Below are 24,103 nucleotides of genomic sequence, written 5' to 3' on the forward strand. Positions count from 1 at the left end.
ACCCTAGAACTTAAAGTATAATAATAAAAAAAAAAAAAAAACCTGCTCATGCAAAAAAAAAAAAAAAAAAGATAAAATCAAGGAGGGTGTCTCATTTTAAAACTAGAGTTAAAACCACTTGTCCATTATGAACTCTTTCTCCAAATTCCCTTCTCAATGTTACCAAATAAATCTTTTAAATATACTACTGGATTTAAGAAAGAAAGCATTATATTCTAGTTGTATTACAATCAGAGATGACAAGTGAAATACAGTATAAGCTCTGTATCAAAACAAAATTCATGTAGATATTTTGTAAAATCTACCCTCTCTATTCTAAATGGTTGTGTTCCAAACTAGTAGATTAATAAGCTACTTGTTGGTTGTTGCTGATTATATTCATAAAACTCTTTTCTGTACCCTAGGTAGAAGATTAACTTAATGAGAAGAACCCTAACAATCTCAACCTCACTGCCCTGCCCCCGATTATATATTTTCCTTGTCTCTCCAACCCTAACATTACTCTCCTGCCTGAACAGCTGTAGAATAGACCTGTGCTAACAACAAATTTTCTTAGTTAGGAGCTTCATACTGCATTGAAGCCACAGTCTGTCAGTGGGTCTCCCAAAAGAAATGAGCATGTTATTGATCTGGTTTTTCTTCATGTTATCTTTCAAGTCTTGATTTGACTTCACTTCCAGTGAATCAGTTAAAAGCTTACTGCTGAGGCATGAGAATTCAGTGACAGCTTTCAGGGCTGTATCCCTTATGAAGATATTTGGCTGTGTGTAAGAAACAGTGTGGTAGTCAGTCGTTAGCGTACAGCTGACACCTTAAAATGATCCATAATCTGTTACAGGTCTATTCATGTGAAAGATTCTACATGGACCTTACAGTCTGTTGGGATGTCAGTATCAGTATTGTACTTTGTACATAGGTATCTAACTATAAGTTGTCTTGTGATTTACAGTACAAGGTCTAGAAAATGACAATTTCAGAGAGCAAATCTATTGTAAAAATTAGGTTAAAACAAATGGCACAACCATGTGCAGATGTGCCGTTTCCAAAGAGATGGTTTATAAACATGTGGCTGAGAAGACTTGGTGAAATACTCTCTCTAATCAGTTACCGTCAATCAAATTTGAAATATGGAGGGAAGTGTAATCTAATTACAGTCTGTGAGTATGAATAAAGATGTGTGAATATACTGTTATATCCACAAATGATATGGTGAAATAAATAACATTTATTTTCATGTTCTTTCCTAGGAATAACTCTTGGAGTTAAAGCATTTTTAGAGGCTAGATATTTAAACCTAACAGAATACTCTGAATTAGTTCATGTAGCAGAAGTGTAGAAATTCATGTTATATAGCTTAAGAGGTGTTGGGTGTATACCATAGGCAATGTAGTCTTTGGTATTATTTTATGAAGGGAGTGACTAGGGCTGCTACTAAGTCTACTAGGTGGCTGAGGTTCCAGCAAAATTACTTTTGGAAGTCCCTATCTATATAAACAATTTGACTCACAAAACCGGTTTTACAAAATTATTTAGACCATGTGAGATAGTGAATTATCAATGAAGATTAAGAATAGTGGGTAGAAAAGAGGCTCTTATGTATTTATCACCCAGTGAGTACACATAAAGAGTCTTCATAGTGCCCTTGCACCATCTTTTTTCTATTATTAATTGTGCCATTACTGGCTAATTTCATATCTCTGGCCAAGAAATAAAAGTAGCAATGTTGTTACCACTCCCAAGTTTCCTTAGAACCTGCCAGTATTCAATGATGCAGATCTTCTTGACTCTGAAGATCCTTGATACAATGTACTTAATGCTGTATACATCATTATTCATTGTTCTGGGTAGAATTGTGCTCTCTTCCCCACAAAAGATATATTCCAGTACTAACTCCTCATACCCATAAAGTTGCAAGATCCTTGGGGTGCTCCTTTTCTGGCTAGAAACCTATGTGGCCAGTGGTACCTTTGCCCAAGTTTGGATTGGGTTCCCTGGGTTCATTCTGCCAGCTTGGCCTGACAGTCTGTGCTCAGCTCATGCTACCAACCTGGATCTTACACTTGCCAAGGGCAGGTCAGGTATGGAGTGGTGAGGGGTATGTAAGTGTGCGAGCGTGGAGTCGGGCCATTGTACACAGCCAGTCATCCCAGCTGCTGCAGCAGGGTGGGCAGCTCCAGGTGCTGACATGTGTGCTGGTTCTCAGCGAGGCTGCGGCTGGACCAGATGCACCACAAGCAGCTTCCCTGTCTGCCACCAGGGAACGCAGTGCTGCCTGGAAGCTTGGAGTCTCCAGAAGTTCAGGATCCCAAAGAGGGAGTCTCAGCCCTGGCTTGGGGAGATCCCAGGTCTGGGCTTCCCATAGGGCTTCAGTTCTTCTCTCCTTCTCTTTACTCACAAGGTGGTGGGCAAAGGACATGTTTCGGTCTTGTTTGTGTTACAGCTCTTTCATCCCTGCCATTGGGCAGGTCCCAAGTTCTTGTCCTCCATCTAAGAAAAATGAGGCTTGTGGACCAGTGGACGGTGAACAAGGCAAAGAGGAGCTTTACTGAGTGACAGAATAGCTCAGAGGAGGCACTGGAGTAGACAATTCTTCTCTGCAGCTGATTGTCCCAACGTCTGCAACTCTCAGCAGAGAGGAGTCCCTGGGGAGGGTAGCTGGTCATCGCAACGTCTGCTCTACTCTGACCGATTCCAGGGATTTTGTGGGCCTTAGCAGGGAGAAGTGCATGTTGATTGGTCCATGGACAACCATGGCCAGGCCCAGAAAAGGCACCATGAGTTCCCACTCCAGTCAGTGGGTCTGACAGCTCAGCCGTCAGCCTTTAAGCCCACCCTGGCCTGAAGGTGGGTCCTCACAGGGGACCACTCTCTTCCACTCAAGAGCCTGTCTGCCTCCTGCTGCTATTCCTGGCACCCAGGCTGTACATTCCAAGGGGCACCTGCAGACCACTACCAAGCTGCCCTCAGCCCCCCACCAGCTTCCCTCCTATGCTCACTGGGACCCAAAGTCCAGAGGGGGCTGAGCTGGCAGAAGAATAATGTATCAGTACTCCTCCGAGAGCATGCACACCCAGCTGGGCTGTGACAGTGCCCAGGCTCAGCCTCGACTTTACTCTGAGATCAGAGTAGGCACCAACAGCAGGGAAAAGCCAGGCACTTGGAACAGGCATTTCTAAACCTGCAAGGGCAAGGGGGGCCTTCCCGGGTCCCCTAGAGTGCTAGAGTGCAGGGATGCCTGTGTCCACAGTCACAGTTTGGGCAGCTGCAGCTCTTGTGGCGGGGACAGTGGCTGGGGTGCTCTTGACTGCTTTGTGAAGCGGTAGGCCCAAGTGCGCAGTCTCAGTTTGGGTGGCTACAGCTGTACCCAGGAGGGCAGGTCTCTTGCCTGCTTCTGCCCCCTGCCAAGAGCACAGGAAGGCCCAAGTCTTCAGCTACAAATTGGGTGGCTGCAGCTGCATCTGAGAGGGTGGGACTCCTGCCTGCTTCATGAAGCAGGAGGCAGGATCCGCAGCCACGACTTGGGCAGCTGCAGCTGCACCCAGGAGCTCCTGCCCCACCAACTTGGAAGGATCAGGACTCCCACTTGTCCCTGGCTCCTGCTGGCTCCACAGAGAGTGCAGCCCCAGCCACACCTCCATGCTGCAGTGGCATGATGGCAGCGGCCACTCCAGATGGCCCTTATTGGGTCTCATTTGAGACCTTATTTGTAAATAGTCTTTGCAAATATAATCAAATTAAGATGTGATCACATTGGATTAGAGTGAGCCCTAATGCAATGACCCACGTCCTTGTAAGAAGAGGGAATGCTGGACACAGACACAGAAGAGAAGAATGACATGTGAAGAAAGGGGCAGAGATTGTAGTGATGCATCTACAATCCAAGTGACACCAAAGATTGCCAGTGACCACCAGAAGCTAGAGAGAGGAACTGAACTCACTCTCCCTTCAAGTCTCCAGAAGGAACCAACCTGACTGACATTTTAATTTCAAACTTTTGGCCTCCAGAAGTGTGAGATAATAAATTTCTGTTGAAATAAGCCATGTAGTTTGTGATAATTTGTTATAGTAGCACTATAAAACTAATACACATATGATGCTGCAACATCTCAAGTGTCACCCATGAATATTGGCTTTTAATGATTTTCTCAAGACTAGCACTATGATTTAATGATGATGACCACAGATATAAATCTTGCCCATAGTACCCAGGAAACTTGGAATGATAATTCTTTCTTTCTTTTTTTTTTTTTTTTGGTCATACTAAATTTACCATTTAGCATTGTGTAGTATAAATGTAGAACAACACCTCGCCCAGCCACATCATCTCTTGAACACTTTAGACTATAATCACTGAATTGCTACAATGTAATCTTTTTTCAATACCAACAGCACCCCTGCCTGTCTTTAGTGAGGAGGATAGGCAAACAGAGCCTGCAGGTGAAGCATGAAGAGGAGTCCAATTTGTGCAAGGAATGCCAGCCCTTCTTTGGGTCTGGCTTCAGACTGACCCATGAGAGCACAGTATCACAACTGGAGATAATTGACGATATCAATTGGAAAGACCTTTTGATGTTGCAGAGCAACAATCTTAAAAGCCCTTTCAGGAGATACATGTGTTCACCCCTGGGTGGGTTGTAAACCACACGGCACAGAATCTGCCGAAGACATGGAGTGAATACTATAAGCTCCAGCAATGCAAACTGCACAAGATAAGAGACCTGCTTATCCACAGGTGCTATAGACTAAAAGTGGTCCATACCATTGGCAAAGAGAGGGCAAGAGCTAAGGCAAGGACCACACACATGGCTCAAGCCCAAGGGTGAAAGAAACCTATTTATTTTGGAGCTTGTATCATTCCAGACACAATAGCACACCACACTCAGGCATGGGACTAAGGTAGGAAATCCACTTACCACTTCCCCTAAACAGACCTAAGAGAGATCCTGAAACAGATTGATTTACCTAAAGAGTTATCTGTTGCAGCAGAGAGCGTCTATCATTGCACTAAACAGGCTAGACACACTGGCTTCTTGACGTTCTTGCATTGGTTGCTAAATCACAATATATTCTGAGCCCTGCAGTCCATTCACACTACTCTTTCCACACAAATTGATGGCATTGTCTTCCATGTCCTGGGACATGAGACTCAAGGATTAAAGATATGACTCTGACTCCGAGACTGTAATTCACACCCTGCACCCCTACTTCCTCCAAATTCAGAAAGAACTGTTTGCCCTGTTCTCTGTAAAATATGGCACATATATTTCTGTAGAAATATAACCCACTCAGCAAGCACCCTGTTTTCTGTTTTTATCTAGAGCAAGAGTTGGCAAATATTTTGTAAAGATCCAGATGTTAAATGTGTTAGGCTTTATGGGCCAGATGTTCTCTGTCATGACTATTCAACTCTGCCATTGTGGTGTGAAGGCAGCTATAGATAATATAAACTGATGTGGTTGTGTTCTAATAAAACTTTATTTACAAAAACAGGTGGCTGATGAAATTGCCCCATGGGTTATAATCTGCTAACTCCTGACTTGGTGCATCACTATTCATCTTCTTTTGCCACAAATATATTCAGTTTTAAAATATCCTAAAATAAAATTATAATATAAAAATACAGGAAATACAATTATCCTGAACATATATACATGTAATTTTTCTATTGCCTAGCTTTTCAAACTGACTTTCAATCCCTTACTATTTTTAGCATAATCTCTCTATCCCTTCCCTATATACACACAGACACACACAAAAACACACCTCAAGCTCACACTGATTTCTTTCTCAACCCAGTCTAGTTGCACCACCACACAACAATAACATAAGGTTCATTTTATGTCTCTATGTCCTTCTTTCTATAGTTTCTATTGTTTGAAATGCTTGTCTGGAGTTTCTTTTCCCAAATGCTGATCATATTTCAAAAACTAAATGGATAGAACTAGGACAAACATGAAAATTGATAGTTTTCTTGAGTACCCTAATCCTTAATGAGATTTATCTCAACTAAATCTTATGGCATTTATGTTTTGTGGCAAGTTATTTATTGTGGGTGTGTGTGTTGTGTGTGTCTGGGAATTCAGAAGTGAATAAAAAGTACAAAGTCCTCACCTATGTGGTGTTTACATTTTGGTGGGGAGACAATCCTTTGAACATCTCTTTCCATATGATCTTTTGGTTTTATTAAATAACGTTGTGCCGCACAGCATTCCTTCTCACTAAGATTATGATGTACCAGAGAGTTTCCTGATAGGTGAAAATGTGGAAGTTCCTGAAGGGAGGCATGCCTGTAGAGGATCTGGGAGTCCCATGCTCATTCCCACACAGCCTTGCCCTGTGCATCTCTTTTTCTGTATCAAACACCACTCCCCACTAAAAGGAACAAGGGCTCCATGGAGAAATGGCGGATTCTAGGACTGGGGAAGTGCAAGTACAAGATAACTTGGAACATCATGAGTGCCAGAGAATTAGGAAGTGTGCAAAAAATGTACGGATTTTTTAAAGGCAGAAAAGCCAACATTAATGAGTTTCCAGCAGCCAAATATGGGAGAATTTGAGCATCAAAACAACTAATAATAGTAACAAATTGTGATTCATTGAATAACATGAGAATCCAGAAGTCCATCCATCTAAGTGAATGAATTAATGAATTATATGATAATGGCAAATTCTTCCACATAGTGGAATGCCAGCGAACAGCTGTAGAAGGATTTGGTACATTTAGACATCACTATTTGGCAGTCACTATAGTATTAATTCCAGCAACATTAAGGTGTGCTAAAATGAGTGGGTGAAAGGGTTGAATAGAAGCGTTTTAAATGGTTTCAAAGTATCTCCCACCTAAACATGTTTACAGAAAAGGAAAAATATTTACAGAAAAGGAAACATACCTTGATGTATCATCTTTATAAAGTGGACATAGTCATTACCATCAGTCGTGGAATGGAGAAATATCAGTTGCCACCCAGAGATTGCAAGGGAAAGAACATAGCATATTTGATATGCATTCCCTAGGTCTAATCATGAAGAAATATTGAACAAATCCAAATTGAGGGATGTTTTACAAAATGACTGATTATGTAGAGGTGCCTAAAAATCTCAGCCAGCCATTGTAGTTCTTCAGTGGGATCTCTGGCTTGGTCTAGGAACTAAACTGACACAGACCAGATTAACAAGTAAAAAAGCATTTTACATGGAGATCCTCACGAGAGAGGGAAAACCTGAAGTAATAGCCAAAGCAGAAAGGTTTTGTTCTTTTAAAACAAAGAATGATAAATTTTGTGAAGAAATGATAAAACAGGGGAGACTGGACTAGTTGTTGTGAATTCTAGGGAAGTAATTAGGAGATACACAGAGGTGTATAAAGCCAAGTAGAAGATAAGGGTTTATTTAGTACTGTGTTTATTAAAATCCATTGCAGCATCACTTCTCAGTCACTGGCAATACAGGTTGTGTTCTTGTGTTGGTGCGGGAAGGTGGCATTCTCACAGGAGTTCTAATGGCTTGCTGTAGGTAAGAAAGGGAAGTTCAGATAAGTCTCTCTGATACTGATGCTTCTCAAGTGCTTTCAGCTTGAAATAACCCATATGCTAGGTTGGGGTAATTGGGGGTGTTCATCCTTAACTCCTTCAGCAATAATCTTCAAAAATACTAAAGTACTTAAAAATCAAAGAAAGATCAAGGGACTGACTGAGATGGAAAGTGACTGGAGAGACAAGATGCCCAGGTACAATGTATAATCCTGAACTGGAATGTTTCCCCCAAAGCCTGTTCCTGGAACAGTTGGTGAAATGTGAGTAGAGATTTTAGCTAAAGGATATACAGGAGTTCTATGGACTATTCTTGCAAGTTTCCTAAAAGTTAAAGCTGTTTTACATTAAAATCTTAAAATAGTGGGAGGATTGAGCTACCTGTTTCAGTGAAGAGTCTTCTGCTTCCTGCATTAAGAGGTTTGGAGGATCCTCCCATACATTCCTGCCATTGGACCATATGTAAAAAGTAATTATTTTCAGACACTATGAAATAGCACAGTCTAAAAGGGAAAAAAGGATCCACCAATGTTACTATTGTTATATCCTCGCATAAAATGAATCTATGTGAAAGAGATCTGCACCGCATGTTCACTGCAGCACTATTCACAATAGCCAAGATATGAAATCTACCTATGTGCCCACCCAAGGATGCATCCCTGAAGAAAATGTGGTACGCATACACAAGGAATATGATTCAGCCATAAAGAGTTGGCAACAATGTGGATAAATCTGAGGGACATTATGTTAAAGGAAATAAGCCAGGCACAGGAGGAAAAATACTCACATGATCTCACTCATAAATGGAATCTAAAACAGATGATCCCATAAAAATAGAGAGTAGAATAGTTGTTAGTGGGAGGGGAGAGGGGAGGGAGGTGGGGGAAAGATTTGTCAGTGGGTACAAAATTACAAGTAGACAGAAGAAATAAGTTCTGCTGTTCTAGTACACATTAGGGAAACTATGGTTAACACTGTTTTACATTTCAAAATAGCTAGAGGAGAGGATTTTATATGTTCTTACCACAAATAAATGCTAAATATATGAAGTGGTTAATATGCATGATACCCAGATTTTATCATTATACAATATATACATGTATTGAAACATCACACTGAACCCCATAAATATGTACAATTACTTTGTCAACTAAAAAACAATATAAATATTTTTTTTAAACTAGTATAATATACATAAAGATAGAGACATATATTATGTTTTGCACACATCTTACAAAATAACCAATAGTCAAGTGTGTGTTTGTTTTTTGCCGTCTTTCAAAAGTAAAGTTCTGAATTAAATTAAAAGGTCAAGTTTTGTTTTAAATTACCTTCATTTTTTAAATGTAGTATATTATAATGCATTACATTTTCCCAGTTTTATTTTATTTCATTAATAAGAGCAGTGAATCTTGTAACTGCAAATTACTTTTTACATATCCCAACAAGTTAGAGTTTCACATAAGAGTAAAGAAAATTTTAACAGATTGAGTGAATGGAAATAAGAGAGAAAAGATATTTGGACCATCTCTGCTTTAACTTTTGGTTTTCTGATTTTCTAAAAAAGTATTTTCTTGATGAAACTATTGTTAATTCAAAATGAGACAGAAAGATGTAGAATGATAAGAGAAAAGCACTTTTTTCTTCCTTTCCTGTTTACATGCGTATGACAAAACTACTTAAGGAGAAAACATGCAACCATAGGTCTAATGTGGGTCACTTACAAAATGATCCACTATTTTTTCTTTAACCCACAGTTGTCTAATTGTCACATTAGTTTTTTAAAAATTTCTAAGTCAAGTGGCAAAATGTGTCAGAAATACCTACAGATCAACTAGGGTACAACTCTGGGCTCTGAGTCACCTGAATTAAACTTTGTTACCAAGGTACCAAGGTACATCTCTCACTCTGTCTTATAATTATTTTCACATACGTCTACTTCCTAATTTGCCTTCACTATAACGATGATGGCATGAGTCCAATATTTAATTAAGACCTATCTTCTTTTAACTAATGGTTAAATTTGATACCTTATTGCTGTATCCTAACAGGGTTGAGATTATGTGAAGGTTTTGGCTGAGATCCAGTCATCACAGCTGTTCTTACATAATCACTGCTTTGAGAAAACTGTTTTCTCCACCTCTAAATATGCTATTTTCAAATGTAATTTTGCGATGAGAACTTCTCTTATTCTCTTTTACACAAAAAGTTCTGGTGTTCTAGTACACATTAGAGAAACTATGGTTAACACTGTTTTATATTTCAAAATAGCTAGAGGAGAGGTATTTTTGGGGAAATCTTTAACATTCCCTTTGGGGAAATCTTTAACATAGGCTACTGACTGTTTTTCACAACTATTACTCATCTGTGATATCATTATAAAGTAAATCACCAGAAACTGTCTAATCTCAAGTGTCACAGGAAAAGTTGTACTTTATTGTTAGAACATTAAGGTGGAGAAGTTTCTAGAACAAAGAAACAACATGAATATAAAATATATTGAAATAAGTATGTTAATTTCTTGTCTCTATTGTTTTATTTTCATTCTCAAAGAAGAAACACAAACATGGGAATAGAAAGCAAATGTGTTATTCTGAACATTTTTTCTTTTAAAAATGAATAGTCTGCACTTCTTTATATGTTAAAAAGAAAATGCCTCTTTTTATTCATAATGTGCTTCAACTGACTGCATTTTCTAATTCTGGATATTATGAACATTCAGAAACACTACACACAGAGTTGTATTCTATAGTCCTGGAGTGGAGGTGTGAAAAATAAAGATTTTCTTTTGGAGTGGCACTTAAAAACACTGAAATAAACACTGGGTGAAAGTTTGACATTATATACCTAGTTTAAATATAACTTTTCATTGGGCGCAAGTTAGATTTCATAATAGATTAAAAATACTTATATAATTATGATTGGCTTTTATGGTACTGTGATTATGTAAACTCTAAACTCCAAAAAAAAAAAAAAAAAAAAGATATATGTGATACAATTTTGTATTCTGGCCCTGCTAAGTTCACCTCTGTATGATGAACCAAACTACTCAAGGATACTGTCATGGAAGAATTGCAATTATGACACTAGCACCAAAATTTCTCGTTTCATCCATTATATCTCATTTTGTCTTGGACCACACTAATGAGTCTTGATTAACTCTGTCTCTTATTCTGCCTAGGCAGCCCTACTTGGCATATCAATTGTCTTCTCTGCAATTTTTCAATTTTCAAGTTTGCTCTCTCAAATTTGAATGATGTCTAATTATACCAGTCCTGGCTGTCCACTGGCTGCTAAACTGAGATTAAAAACCCTTTTATAGAGGATCACAGCAGCTGTCACAGCACTCATATCACAACTCAACAAGTGTGTACTGCTGAGGTGTAGTATTATTGATCATGTAGAGATCTAGTATTAACATACCATTAACAGTGAACTTGGAGGGTGCAAAAATTTATTTAATTGTTTCAAATAAGTGTACTGTAAATGACAATACCACTCTGCCCTGGCTTCCATGTAAAACTTTTCTTCTCTACTAATTCAATTTATATATATGACTTCAACCAGTATCCCACTTCTGGTCCCTTTTATAGTTGGCTATCTATAAATGATGGTATGTTTAGGAATGTTAAAGAATATCTTTTTTCCCTTATTTGTTATATAAAAATCTAAACATAAAGGGTTTTGAACAAGGGTGGTTCACATGTGTGAGATCTGTACAGTTGTCAGTGGCCCCACACTCAGAAGTACTTGTGCTTGGTTTAATGCTCTGCTGTCTTTGTCTTGAAATTCTTAATAATTTTTAGACAATTCATTTTTTCACTGGTCTTAAATTATGTAGCCAGTCTTCTTTTTTTTTTTTTTTTTTTTCTTTTTTTTTTTGAGACGGAGACTCACTCTATCACCCAGGCTGGAGTGCAGTGGCACAATCTCGACTCAAGGTAGTCTTCTTTTGACATTTGGCAAAAGTGATTAAAAAATCTGATCATAGGTGATTTGGGATATTAATTTGGGAGACAGGAACTCTCAGGATAAAGGGGAAACATAAATTCGATAATTATTTATAAAAGGCCCACTCTTTGGCAGGCACTGCTCTAGATACTGGAGATATGGTAGAGGGGAAAGGCAAAATTCATTTATCATGGAGCTTATGTTTTAGAGAGAAGATAGAGAAGTAAATTTAGAGACTACAATAAAATATGCCAGATGACAAAAACTGTAGAGAAAAATACAGAATTATGAGACAGACACACACACACACACACACACACACACACACACACACACAAAGGACAGGGCAGAAGAGAGAGAGAAAGGAGAGGAGAGACTGCCTACCAGGACAGAGATGGGATAGGACTGTAGCATCAGTCTTCCTCTGCTGAAGTAATCTTTGCCTTCGGACAAACTCACTCCCCTCCCCGATCTTTTAATATGAAAAGAGATGCTTACTTTGTCCTGTGGGTGGAAAAAATTGAATTGGTGTGAGGTTTTATTAAGAAGATGTTAAAATTTATAGTTAGTGAAAATATTTCTCTTGCCCAGAGCAAATTATTTACTGTGGCAAATAGTGAGAATGGGCACCAAAGAGGGGGGCAGGGGACATAGCTAATGCACTCCTCTTATTTATTTTTTCCTTTTATTTTTGATTGACACATAATGATTGTGCATATTTATGGAATACAGATTGATATTTCCACGTGTATATAATTATAATGATCAAATGAGGGTAATTAGCATATTCATTACCTCAAACATGTATTGCTTTGTGGACGTTCAAAATTCTCTCTTTTAGACTTTTTAAAATATATAATAAACTATGGGTAATCATATTCACCCTATAGTGCTGTAAAACACAATAACTCATTCTGTTCATCTAGCTGTAGCTTTGTATCTGTTAACCACTATTTCCGAATCTTTCCTACCCTCTCCCCTTCCTAGCTTCTAATACTTACAGTTCTACTCTCTACTTTCATGAGTTCAATTTTTTTAAAATTTAGCTTTCACATATGTGTGCAAACATGTGATATTTATCTTTCTGTTCCTGACTTATTTCCCTAAATATACTCCAGATCTATCCATGTTGCTGCAGATGACAGAATTCATTCATTTATATGTATATATAACACATTTTTTATCCATCTCTCTGTTGATGGACATTTTAGTTGATTCCATATCTTAGTCAGTTGTGAATGGTGCTGTAATAAACATGATGATGCAGGTATATCTTTGATATACTGATTTCCTTGCCTTTGGATAAATACCTAGTAGTAGACTTGCTGGGTCATGTGATGGTTCTATTTTTAGTTTTCTGAGAAATCTTCATGATTTATCCATAATGACTGTGCTAATTTATATTCCCATCAACATTGCACAAGAGTTCCCTTTTCTCCACATCCTCCACAGCATTTGTTATTTTTTGTCTTTTTGATAATAGCCATTCTAACTTTTTGATAAGTCACTCTAACCAATCCAGTTAGAATATATTGTTATCTCATTGTGATTTTTATTTGCATTTTGGTGATGATTAATAATGTTGAGCATTTTTTCATGTAACTGTTAACCGTTTGCATATCTTCTTTTGAGAAATATCTGTTCATTTCCTTTACCCACTTTTTAATTACATTATTCAGTTTTGTTTCATTTTTGTTTTGTTTCTTGCTGTTGAGTTTTTGGTAGATGTTAAATATAAGTCTCTTGTTAAATGAGTAGTTCACATTTTTTTTTTTCCTCATTCTACAGGTTGTCTTTTCATTTCATTGATTGCTTTCTTTTCTGTGAAGAGCATTTTAGTTTAATTTAATCCTATTTGTCAGAATTTGGGGGAATTGCCCGTGCTTTTGAAGTGTTAGCCATAAAATCTTTGCCTAAACCAATGTCCTGAGCATTTCCCCTATGTTTCCTTTCAGTAATTTTATAGTTTCATGTTTAAGTCTTTAATCCATTTTGAGTTGATTTTTATGCTTGATGAGAGATAAGCATCTAGCTTTATTCTTCTGCATGTGGATGTCCACTTTTCCAAGGACCATTTATTGAAGAGGGTCCCATTTTCTCAGTGTATATTCTTAGCACCTTTGTCAAAAATCATTTGGTCGTAAGTGTAAATTTGGTGAATTTACTTCTGAGGCACTTTTCTTATTTCTGCCAGCTAAATTGTTTTTGTCTTAAGAAAACACACCTAGAGGGTTGATGGTTCTTGGTGTTTGTAACAGGTACCTGACACCTTTCCAAATAAATTTGAAGGTTTAGAAGAGCATGTGAGGGTCATATGCCTAAGATAATCAATTCCTTATTATTTGCCATTTCCAAAAATAATATGTAATAGAACGTAGTCTTAAAGTGTTATGTATTCTACATTTCAAATGTTACTTCTTTTAAGAATATATTTTTATTTGCACAGAGGCAATGTGTATGTGTGTGTGTGTGAACTTAATGTACAAGTCATGAATTTGGGCCATGATGAAAGAATGCGGTTGTCATGAGCAATAATCTATTTACAATGCCTTCTAATGATCATAGCATCTTTCTAATGATAAGCTAAAGTTCCTCCAAATGCATTATAAATGTAACTTCAAGCATTCTTACAATGTATGCAAATAATGTATGACCACTATGCTTTAAGAGCTTATCATATAGACTCTGGGAAGTGAATTAAATTTAATATAATTATTAGTAAATGAGTAGGTTAGTTGCTAAATCTGTGGGTCTTCAAAAGGTTGAACTGCTTTGTTTTTATAATAAACTTCATTAAGTTTATTTAGCTTAGGATCCTTAAAGTTTATAAACATAATTAAATTTTATAAAAGTATATATCACCAATCAGTGACTAAATTCTGTAAGGTTAAAAAATCCATTCATATAAGAAGCAGCAGCAGCAAAAATAGTTATCTTTACTTAAACACTAACAGTCTTCATTAAACACTGTTGTTTTTGGCTGGACATGTTGCCACTCTCATAATGTATTAACCAGATACAATCACTGCTGTGTATTACCATAGTTGTTTTATGTAGATTATATGTCCTCATTTCTGCAATCAATCTTCTATATACTTCCTGGATCACATTCGGTTTCTTGTTTTACCTTGTGATACAAAATATACTTAATTTTTATTTTTCAGTCTCTACTTTTCTTTTAATTTTTTTGAATATCTTTTCAACAAGATTTTGAAGCAAAGTACATTAATTTGTAGTATTATTTATTCTGGAGAGTTTATATTCCTGTTAGCCAAGTAGTTTCCGAGATGTGCCATTCCTAACATCTGTTCCAATAACTGAGGTGGAATTTTTAATGGCTAATGATGCATGTGTGTTAGTATCTCTTTAAGATATTTTGTCACGTTGATAGGCTCGGTGGTGCTAATATAATCATCTAGCTATTGGAATTTAGTTTGAAAATCTAAGAGTAATAGAAATAAATCTTCAAAAGCTGGAAGAAATATTTTGGATTTTAATTGAATTGCACACATCATGTTAAATTATCTTGACATATCTTTTTATTATTTCTTTCGATTCCAGTTGTAGAATACAATAGATGAACACTGGGGCTATTTCCTAGGATCAGTAGTAGTATTAATGCCTTTGTAGCCCATCATTTTCACAGTGTCTGAGTAACTTCTGTATGTCTACATACTACTTCATGTGGAAAAATTAGAACATATTGCATATGTTGCTTACATTGAAGTCTTCAAACTTCCCAACAACCTGAACTAATGAAAATGTTTGCAGGTCGATTATTACCTTTGTAAATGTAGAGTACTTTTTGTTAAAATTCAGAAGCATCCAGTAAGTAATGAATATTACAAAGTAAAGCAAATTAACAAATTCAAATCACTAGTAACACCAATTTAAAGCTAGAAATACAAAAGTTAAAATAATGTTATTTTATTTGTTCTTACTCTAAGTGTCCATAGTCTTATAACTAAGTTGATAAACAAAAACATCAAGCAAGTACGGCAAGTGGAGAGAAAAATGATAAATTAACTGGGTGTGGTGGCTCACGCCTGTAATCCCAACATTTTGGGAGGCCAAGGTGGGCGGATCACCTGAGGTCCAGAATTTGAGACCAGCCTGACCAACATGGAGAAACCCTGTATCTACTAAAACTACATAAATTAGCTGGGCATGGTGTCAGGAGCCTGTAATCCCCACTACCCGGTAGGCTGAGGCAGGAGAATCAGTTGAACCCAGGAGGTGGAGGTTACAGTGAGCCAAGTTCGCGCCGTTGCACTCGAACCTGGGCAACAAGAGCAAAACTCCCAGTCAAAAAAAAAGAAAAAGAAAAATGATAAATTGTTTTCAACATTAATAAAACCATTGAAAACACAACTTTTCTGCCCAGGTATATCATGAATCAGTTATAAATAACTCATATACTTCACTCGTATTTAAAAGATCAGTTTTCCCATGTGGTGACACCCATGCTAACTGGCCTTCCCCGTAGCTCTCACTTTGAGTGTGACTCTCATACAGTGAGGAAAAGAAGGGCTTCTGGCTGTGACTGTCCCTAAAAATAAATGGCTGTAGCTTTTCATCAAACTTCAGAGGCTGTTCAGAACATGGTTCTGATAAATAGTATACTTGCTTTTGCTCAAATTGCTTTAGTACACTATAAATGCACTTTAAAAGATGTATCAGTCTACCTCAAAACAAATAAATAAACAAATTACAATAACAACAACTACAACGATAACATTTATAGGGTCAAAATATCCAGAACAGAATAACTTATAACAAGGCTGAGTGTTATTGCGCCATGTTCTACTGTCTACTCAATGCCATGCACTGTCTTGAGGGTGGGAATATAATGGTAAGCAGACATGTCTTCCACCGTCTGCACCATACTTATCACACAGAGTGGAAGTGTATCTTACAGTCAGAGGGAAATGCATACTTCAAAATTTAAATATGACAACAAAACATGAGACTCTTAAGGGATGGAAAATAAATTCAGTGATAGTTACTGGATTATGGAGGGAAAATTATACTAGCTTAAGAGACAAAGTTGGAAAGGGAAACAGGAACCAAACCATGATGGGACATGTAAGTCAGGTTTCAGAGTATAGACTTTCTTCTTAAAGGAAAGGGAAGCCATTGAAAAGTTGCAAACAGAGAAGTGCTATAATCAGACATCTGTCTCCCACAGAAGGCAACTGGGTAAATACCAATATCATTCACTTAAAGAGAGATCAGGCTGGAAGTGGTGGCTCACACCAGTAATCACAGCACTTTGGGAGGCTGATGCAGCAAGATCATTTGAGGCCAATAGTTTGAGACAAGTCTGGGTAACACAGTGAGGCCTCATCTCTACAAAAATATAAAACCAAAAGAGGGATCACTGGAAAAGAGATAGGTTTGAGAGATAATGCTTTTACATGATCAAACATTGAGTATGATATGTCTATGACTCAAGGGTACATGTCCAATAGGCAATTCAACCTATATCTTTAGCAAGCAAGATAGTTGTGTGGTGTGAAATATAGTTTTGTAGCTTTATAGAAGTAAAATTATACTTTAAGATGGAGTAAGGGAGGAAAAGAAACAAATGCTACTAAAATGTCGCTTGTATGCAAAGAGAAAAGGAAAAAATATATTCAGGTAATTTAGGGTGAATTTGTTCAATGATTTTAGATATTCCAGGCTCAGAGAAATTATGGGGGCAGAAAACTGATAACAATCACTTAAGGAGAAAAAGGAGAGAAGACTTATTAGTGTATTTCCAAAAAACTAGCTTTTTTGTGGAAGAGAGAAAGAACCAAGTGTAACGATGGTTGAATTAATAAAAGCTTCTTCGGCTGAACAAGTTTTAATGTTCAAATACTGATGGGCATCCGCCAGAATATGTGTTTTTCTTTATTTTCCTCCTTCTTTGTCTAAATAAAACAACCTTGAGGAAACCCGAAAGGACAGTGTAAGTTTTTGGGTGTATATGTGTTAGAAAAATTGTTGAGTTTTTGTTCTAATTTTAGTTTGGTCTAGAAAAAAGAGAAACTTTGATCCAATGTAAAGGGTATTTTCCAAAGAAAAGTGAAGCAGTTTCCTAATTTCAGGTCACTTTAAGGAGAAGTAAAGGACAATTAACTTTACTTTGAGATTCTTAATGTCAGGACAACTGGACCCCTGACAATTTTTGCTGTCCAACATTATGGAACATCCCTTCCTCTGTTGTTATATTGTCCCTGATCTCTCAATCTGTACTAGAGAAATTTCATAAAGTCATTCCAGTTAGTCAAATCTTGCCAATTATGCCTCTGCCACCCCCCTGAGATAAAACCTTGTGGATCCCAGAAAAGGCTGTCCTGCTAATGCTGGGACAGAAAGAGAGAAAATGTTGAAAGAGAGAAGACTGGGGAAGGAATGTCATGTCATTCTAGTCAGAATTTGGAAATTGTAAGTCTCATGATTTAGGTATCTGCCCCTTCTTCCAATTTCATGTTATATAAGAAAATATAAAAAATTTAGGTTTAAAGCATATTAATATAAAGAGTAAATGTCTTTTTTAAAGAAAGATCAGAAGGGCTGATCATTCACTCTCTTCCCGAGGAAAGGTATTGGGCTTCTGATTTACATGAATAAAAAATATTGGCCTAAATAGTTAAATATATGTAACCAATTTGATTCAAAGAATTAAGATTCCATAACCACCAAAAAACCTTAGTCTGTAGCCTATTAAAAATGTTTGGAAATGTCAATTGAAGATGACAACATGGAACAGTCCTGTTGATACAACTCTTTTTAATTATAAAATTATGCAAAACCATATAAAATTTAAGAATTTTATAGAAGGTATTAAGATTTGCTAAGGAAAGAAATTTTGAGTGAGTTGATGTTCTAACAGGCATTGACAATTATTTTCTTATTATTATAAGGAGGCAGGTAGTAAATATTTTAGGCTTTGCAGGGCAGATGGTCTCTGTGTAACCACTCAGTTCTGCTACAGTAGCTTGAAAGCAGGCAGACATAAAAGAACGAGAGTGGACATGTCCTAATAAAACTATTACAAACAGGCCAAAGGCTGGATTTGGCCCAAGGGCCATAGGTTGTGACTCCTACGCTACTTGCTAAAATACATGTGATGAATATTCTCCCTAAATAAAAGTTCTATGAAACAACATTTTTCATCTGTATATGTCAGCATCATTGGTTTTTGTGGGAACTCCAGCTGTCATAAACCCACTGTGGACAAATGATCAAGAAGGACTTCCTGTTTGGAGACAGTGCCATTGGCCGTGATGCAGCATCTGCAATCTGGAGTAAGAAGCCTATATGGAACTCCTTTCCATTTATTTTTTACTATTTGTCTCTGCAATTTGAGACTGATTCTTCATTGCACCATAACTGTTCATCTTGGGTTTTTTTTTGAGATGGAGCCTCACTTTGTCGCCAGGCTGCTGTGCAGTGGCACAATCTTGGCTCACTGCAACCTCTGCCTCCTGAGTTCAAGCAATTCTCCTGCCTCAGCCTCCCAAGTAGCTGGGATTACAGGTGCATGCCACCACGCCTGCCTAATTTTTGCATTTTTAGTAGAGATGGGGTTTCACCATGTTGGCCAAGATGATCTTGATCTCTTGACCTTTTGATCCGCCTCCCTTGGCCTCCCAAAGTGCTGGGATTACCCGTGTGAGTCACTGTACCCGGCCAACTGTTCATCTTCATATGGCCAAAACCCATACAGATTTGCCAACAAAATTGCTACCAGGGCCTAATTTCTGTCTGTTCTAAAACCCTGGGTCTAGGACTTTTCCTTTCCTTTTGTTCACCAAGATTTTCAGTTCTTTCTCTCATAATGGCCTTCTCGTCTGCATTTCCGTGCCATGGTCTTAGCTCCACCTTTTCTTGAGTCTTCTCAAAAACAACAGAAATACTTCCTGGCCAGTTTTCATATCTCAAGTCATGCATCTGTTTGATCATTTTTCATACTTCTGTAAACCACAAATAAAATCCTAAGCCTCCCAACCAACTGAAATTACCCCCTCTCTGCCAAGGGCATTCCAAAGTAAGCCTGAAAATCTAGTTCAGACCATGATGGAAAGATAGGGTTGGACATGCCTCATTATACCCTCCTCTCTTTGGAATTCAAGCACAGCTAACCAGCCTTATTAAAGCTGAGATCTTTAGACTGAAAAAATAGACTTTGTGTAGCAATAAGATACCAAATTCCAGCCTGACTCTAGTGTAACATCACATGACAGATAGCAGGCACTAGAAGAAATTAAAATATTTTACCCAAAAATATATTTCTTTGACATATTTTGAAATGGCCCTGTAAAGAGTGGAGAGTATATATATATAAAGAATCCCCTTTCCTTTCCAGGTCTTTTTCGTGATCCAAGAGAGAATTTACTGAGTCTGCATCTTTTTAGGTTTGATAAGAGCTCTGAAGCCTGCCACCTGGAGGTTTTATCTGCATGATAAAACCTTGGTCTCCACAACCCCTTACCTTAATCTGGAAATTCCTTTCTATTGGTTCCAAGTCTTTAGATAATAACTCTTTCAAGCAATTGCCAATCAGAAAATCTCTGAATCCACCTATGACTTGGAAGTCGCCACTTTGAGTTGTTGCACCTTTCTGTACAAAACCATTATACATCTTACATGTATTGATTGATGATTTATATCTTGCTAAAATGTATAAAACCAAACAGTAGCCTGACCATCTTGGGCATATGTTCCCAGGATCTCCTGGAGCTGTGTCACAGGACATTGGTCATTCATATTTGGCTTGGAATAAGTCTCTGCAAATATTTCACAGAATTTGACTCTTTGCATTGACATTTCTACCTGACCTGTGATTACAAAAGGTCATACTGATTGCAACTAGGAAAACCAGTTGCTTAGCATGGACACACACCAACTCTTAGTGCAGCAGACACAGGGACTGTATGCAGGTTTACATATGCAGAATACACTGGAAACCAACTATTACCTGTCTCATACCATTGTGAGTTAGACTCATCCAGAATTTGTAAAGTTCAAAGACAGAGCAGCCCCTTCAGTTACTGTAACTACTGTATCCTGACCACCAGTTTCTGAAAGAACACATCACTCAGGTATACAAAGAGTCTCCAACCATTGAATAACAGGATGGCATAAAAGGATTCAATCCAGAGATATGGCTATGGAGGGGGAAGGTGGAGATTAAATAATCACATCTAGGAATAAACCTGCTAACTCAGCCGGGTAGTGTAAATAGTAGAGCTGGGTAGAATTACCAGCTGATAATTGCATTTGAAATATACAGATAGTAAAATATTTTCTTGCTGGTTACTCCCAGACAAAATTTTATACCTGCCTCATATAATGTCAGGATGTCTCAAAATCTAAATTATATTAACACACTTGCTATGAAAAAAAAAAAAGAACTTAATATATATATTTTCCTTCCTTTCTACTCAGCCTAATTTTGGTACTTTGTTGAGATATTTCTTCTGTATATGTAAGGATTAGAATTTCCATTGTATTGGAAGAAAGCAAGATAAAATAACTATACTGTTTTTCTCATTTTTCAGTTGCAGTTACATAAGTTTTTAACAGACTGGTAGCTTGCTGAGGGTCTTCACTTGACTATAGACTTTTAGAAATCTGGTTACTTAAGAAAAAATGATTCAGTTCTTATTGTGTGCTCATAGCCACAATAGGTACTGAGGATTCCTACACAAGTAAGAAAGAAACCTCACCCTCAAATGCTCAGAGAGACAGTTCTAATATGATCTGAGAAGAGCTACAATAAAGTGATGGACAGGATGTTATGGGAACTCTGAAGGACTTCACTCAACTAATAAAGAGACTATATAATATTAATTTTCAGGTAACTACTTATAGGCAAATACCTTAATTACAAGAATCAAATATCCTACTAAAGCAGAATACTAGTATTTTTACTATTTTTTTTCCATTAATTGCTACAGCTACCCCTGACCATACTATCAGGGAGTCCAATATTTCCTCCTTGAATTTTCCAAAGGCTATGTGAAAAATTTATAGTCCAAAATGTTATGTTTCCACATTTAAACTAAATGATAAGAATAATAGGATAAGCTCATTATTATCTATTGCTTCTACCTGTGAATATGCTGTGTCATAGTTCAGATATATGTAAATGGGTAGTGCTCATTTATATTTTATTAATTATTTCATGTTAACATGCAGAAAATTTCTAGTGGAACTGGTTCTGGAGTTTATCACCTCACATGCCCAGAATTACTGAACTATTTTCTACTCCCAAGTATCTACCTCTAAATATTTGGTAGCTTTTTCTTTTAAAACTTCATAAAACAAATGGTCTGATTATATTCCTTTTTCTAAATACAAAAACTCTTATTTAAAATTATCGTTCTCAAGCTACGTAAGATGTTTTCAAAGTGTCCTATATTATTTCTCTTCTATAAAAAACATGTTCTCAGTGAACATGAGCTGGACTCATTGTGCTGAAGATATTGTGACTGAAACTTAAATTTAAAAATCTACACATACACAAATCATCTGAGGTATGCCATTCAGCTATCTGATTATCGAGCATTCATTAGGGAACAAATGCCATCAATGTATGAATTGTTACTTATTACTCTTCTTTATGAGACTCCAGGATACTGCAAAGGCTACCTCCTCCCCCAGTACAGAAACTCTAGCTACTTTTTGCTGCAGCCTGACACTCACACTTGCTGCCCCCCAAATCATAGATTTAGTGACAGAAATGAGTCAGGTAGACTTTCAACACTGTCACACTCAAACAATTAACTTATTCATATGCTACAGTGGCTATTTGCAACAGAGTTGTGTTGTCATAGCTAAAATACTGTACTCAAAGCTGAAGTATAAATATTCCAGTTTTCTAGTTACGATATCATTTTCCTTTGCAGAAAGCTTGTTGCTCTCCTGCTCCCATTCTTATTCCTCAACTCAACAGTGTCTAATCAGAAATCTAATGCTTAAGATTTATGACACAATTAAGATTATTATTTATTTATTTTTTTACCTTCCCTTTGTCAAAAGAAATCATACAGTTTGGAGGCCATAAACAGAGTGTGTTTTAGTTTTGAGTGAGTTAGTTATTGTATTATAGAAGACCATACAATGTCTGACAAAAGGCGAGAGCTCAATAAATAAATATACCAGCTTTGGAGATGGTAATCAAAGGTGGCTGGGGGAAAGAGCAACACACTCTTTTACTCTCCTTCAATGCTGTTAGAAAACTATAGCACAAGCTCCCTATAGAAGATGGTATAAGCTAAAGGACTGTCTTTATTGCTAGAGCAAAATCCCAAATTTAGATAATCTCAGGTTAAGTCTTTTACCCAAGCAAAAAGTTTTGCAAGCTTCTCCTTCATTGTGAATTCATTCTCCTTCATTGATTCTATACTCTTCTTTCCAGAATTAATTCTACTTCCACCTGAACTCCCCAAGTGGGATTAATGATTAAACATTTTTAATGGATGGTCCCTAAATGAAGTATAAATGAATTACCCAGAATATTGATAGATAGCTGAAACATATATAGATGCAATGGTTAATCATGTATTCTCATTAGAAAACTATGCAGGAACCAGAATAATACCTTTGTCCACAAGACCTAGACATTTTCATCCTATATGAGAACATTTGGTTTTTTCTTCAACCTAGAGCACCAGTTCATCAGTCTTTAAGTGAGTATCTTTTCAAAAGCTCGATTGACTAAAGATTGGGTTTTCACACTATAGAACCCTCTCCTTGAGAGAAGGGAGTAACACATAGCAAGTTGAAGCTGAAGAAAGTAACATGAAGAAATAGTACAAGAAATACAACTTGAATTCAGGTAGTTATAGTTAAGATATTATTTTCCTTTGCAGAAAGCTTGCTGCTCTCCTGCCCCCATTCTCACTCCTCAACTCAAGAGTGTCTAATCAAAATCTAATGCTTAAGATTTACAAAATTAGGATTATTATTTATCTCTTCAGATAGAAGTACAACATGAATTCATGTGGGCATTTCTAAAACATGGCATGATTCTACTTAATTATATTTTAGTTTAGGGTATTAATCACCTACCTTATATTGACTACTATGAATTTTGTGCCGTACAACAGACTATAGATATGATGAAAAATGTCTTACCTTTCCCTTAGAGAAGCTTAAACCCAAAAAGGGAGAAAAATCCAAAGTAGACTGTGCTATTTCCCATGACGATGTAAGCACAGGGTGTTAAAAGAGTACAGGAAAGAACTCCTGTTTTCTCAAGGAGAGTTTGCTAATGAATAGAAGACCTTAAGATCTCCTCTAATTAAATAGGACAATTCTCCTTCATCAAAATGAGAATAGAAGATGCCAAAGAATGGCTGGGGATGCTAGTCTTGCAAAAACCTCATAAAATATATGAGAAATTGAGAAAATAGAACTTCTTTTCTAACACTTGTGGCCTAAAATTATCAAATTAGAGTGAAATGAGTCTTTTGTTTTCTGATGGTGAAACAAGGTGCCTTATATCCCCTTTTGTGTGAAAAAAAAAAAAAAATGTATTTGCCAGGATTCTCCGGACAAGTAAAGCCAATTTGATTGATAGATAGATAGATAGATAGATAGATAGATAGATAGATAGATAGATAGAT

This window comes from Piliocolobus tephrosceles, chromosome 3 (assembly GCF_002776525.5).
Source record: "Piliocolobus tephrosceles isolate RC106 chromosome 3, ASM277652v3, whole genome shotgun sequence".
Lineage (NCBI taxonomy): Eukaryota > Metazoa > Chordata > Mammalia > Primates > Cercopithecidae > Piliocolobus > Piliocolobus tephrosceles.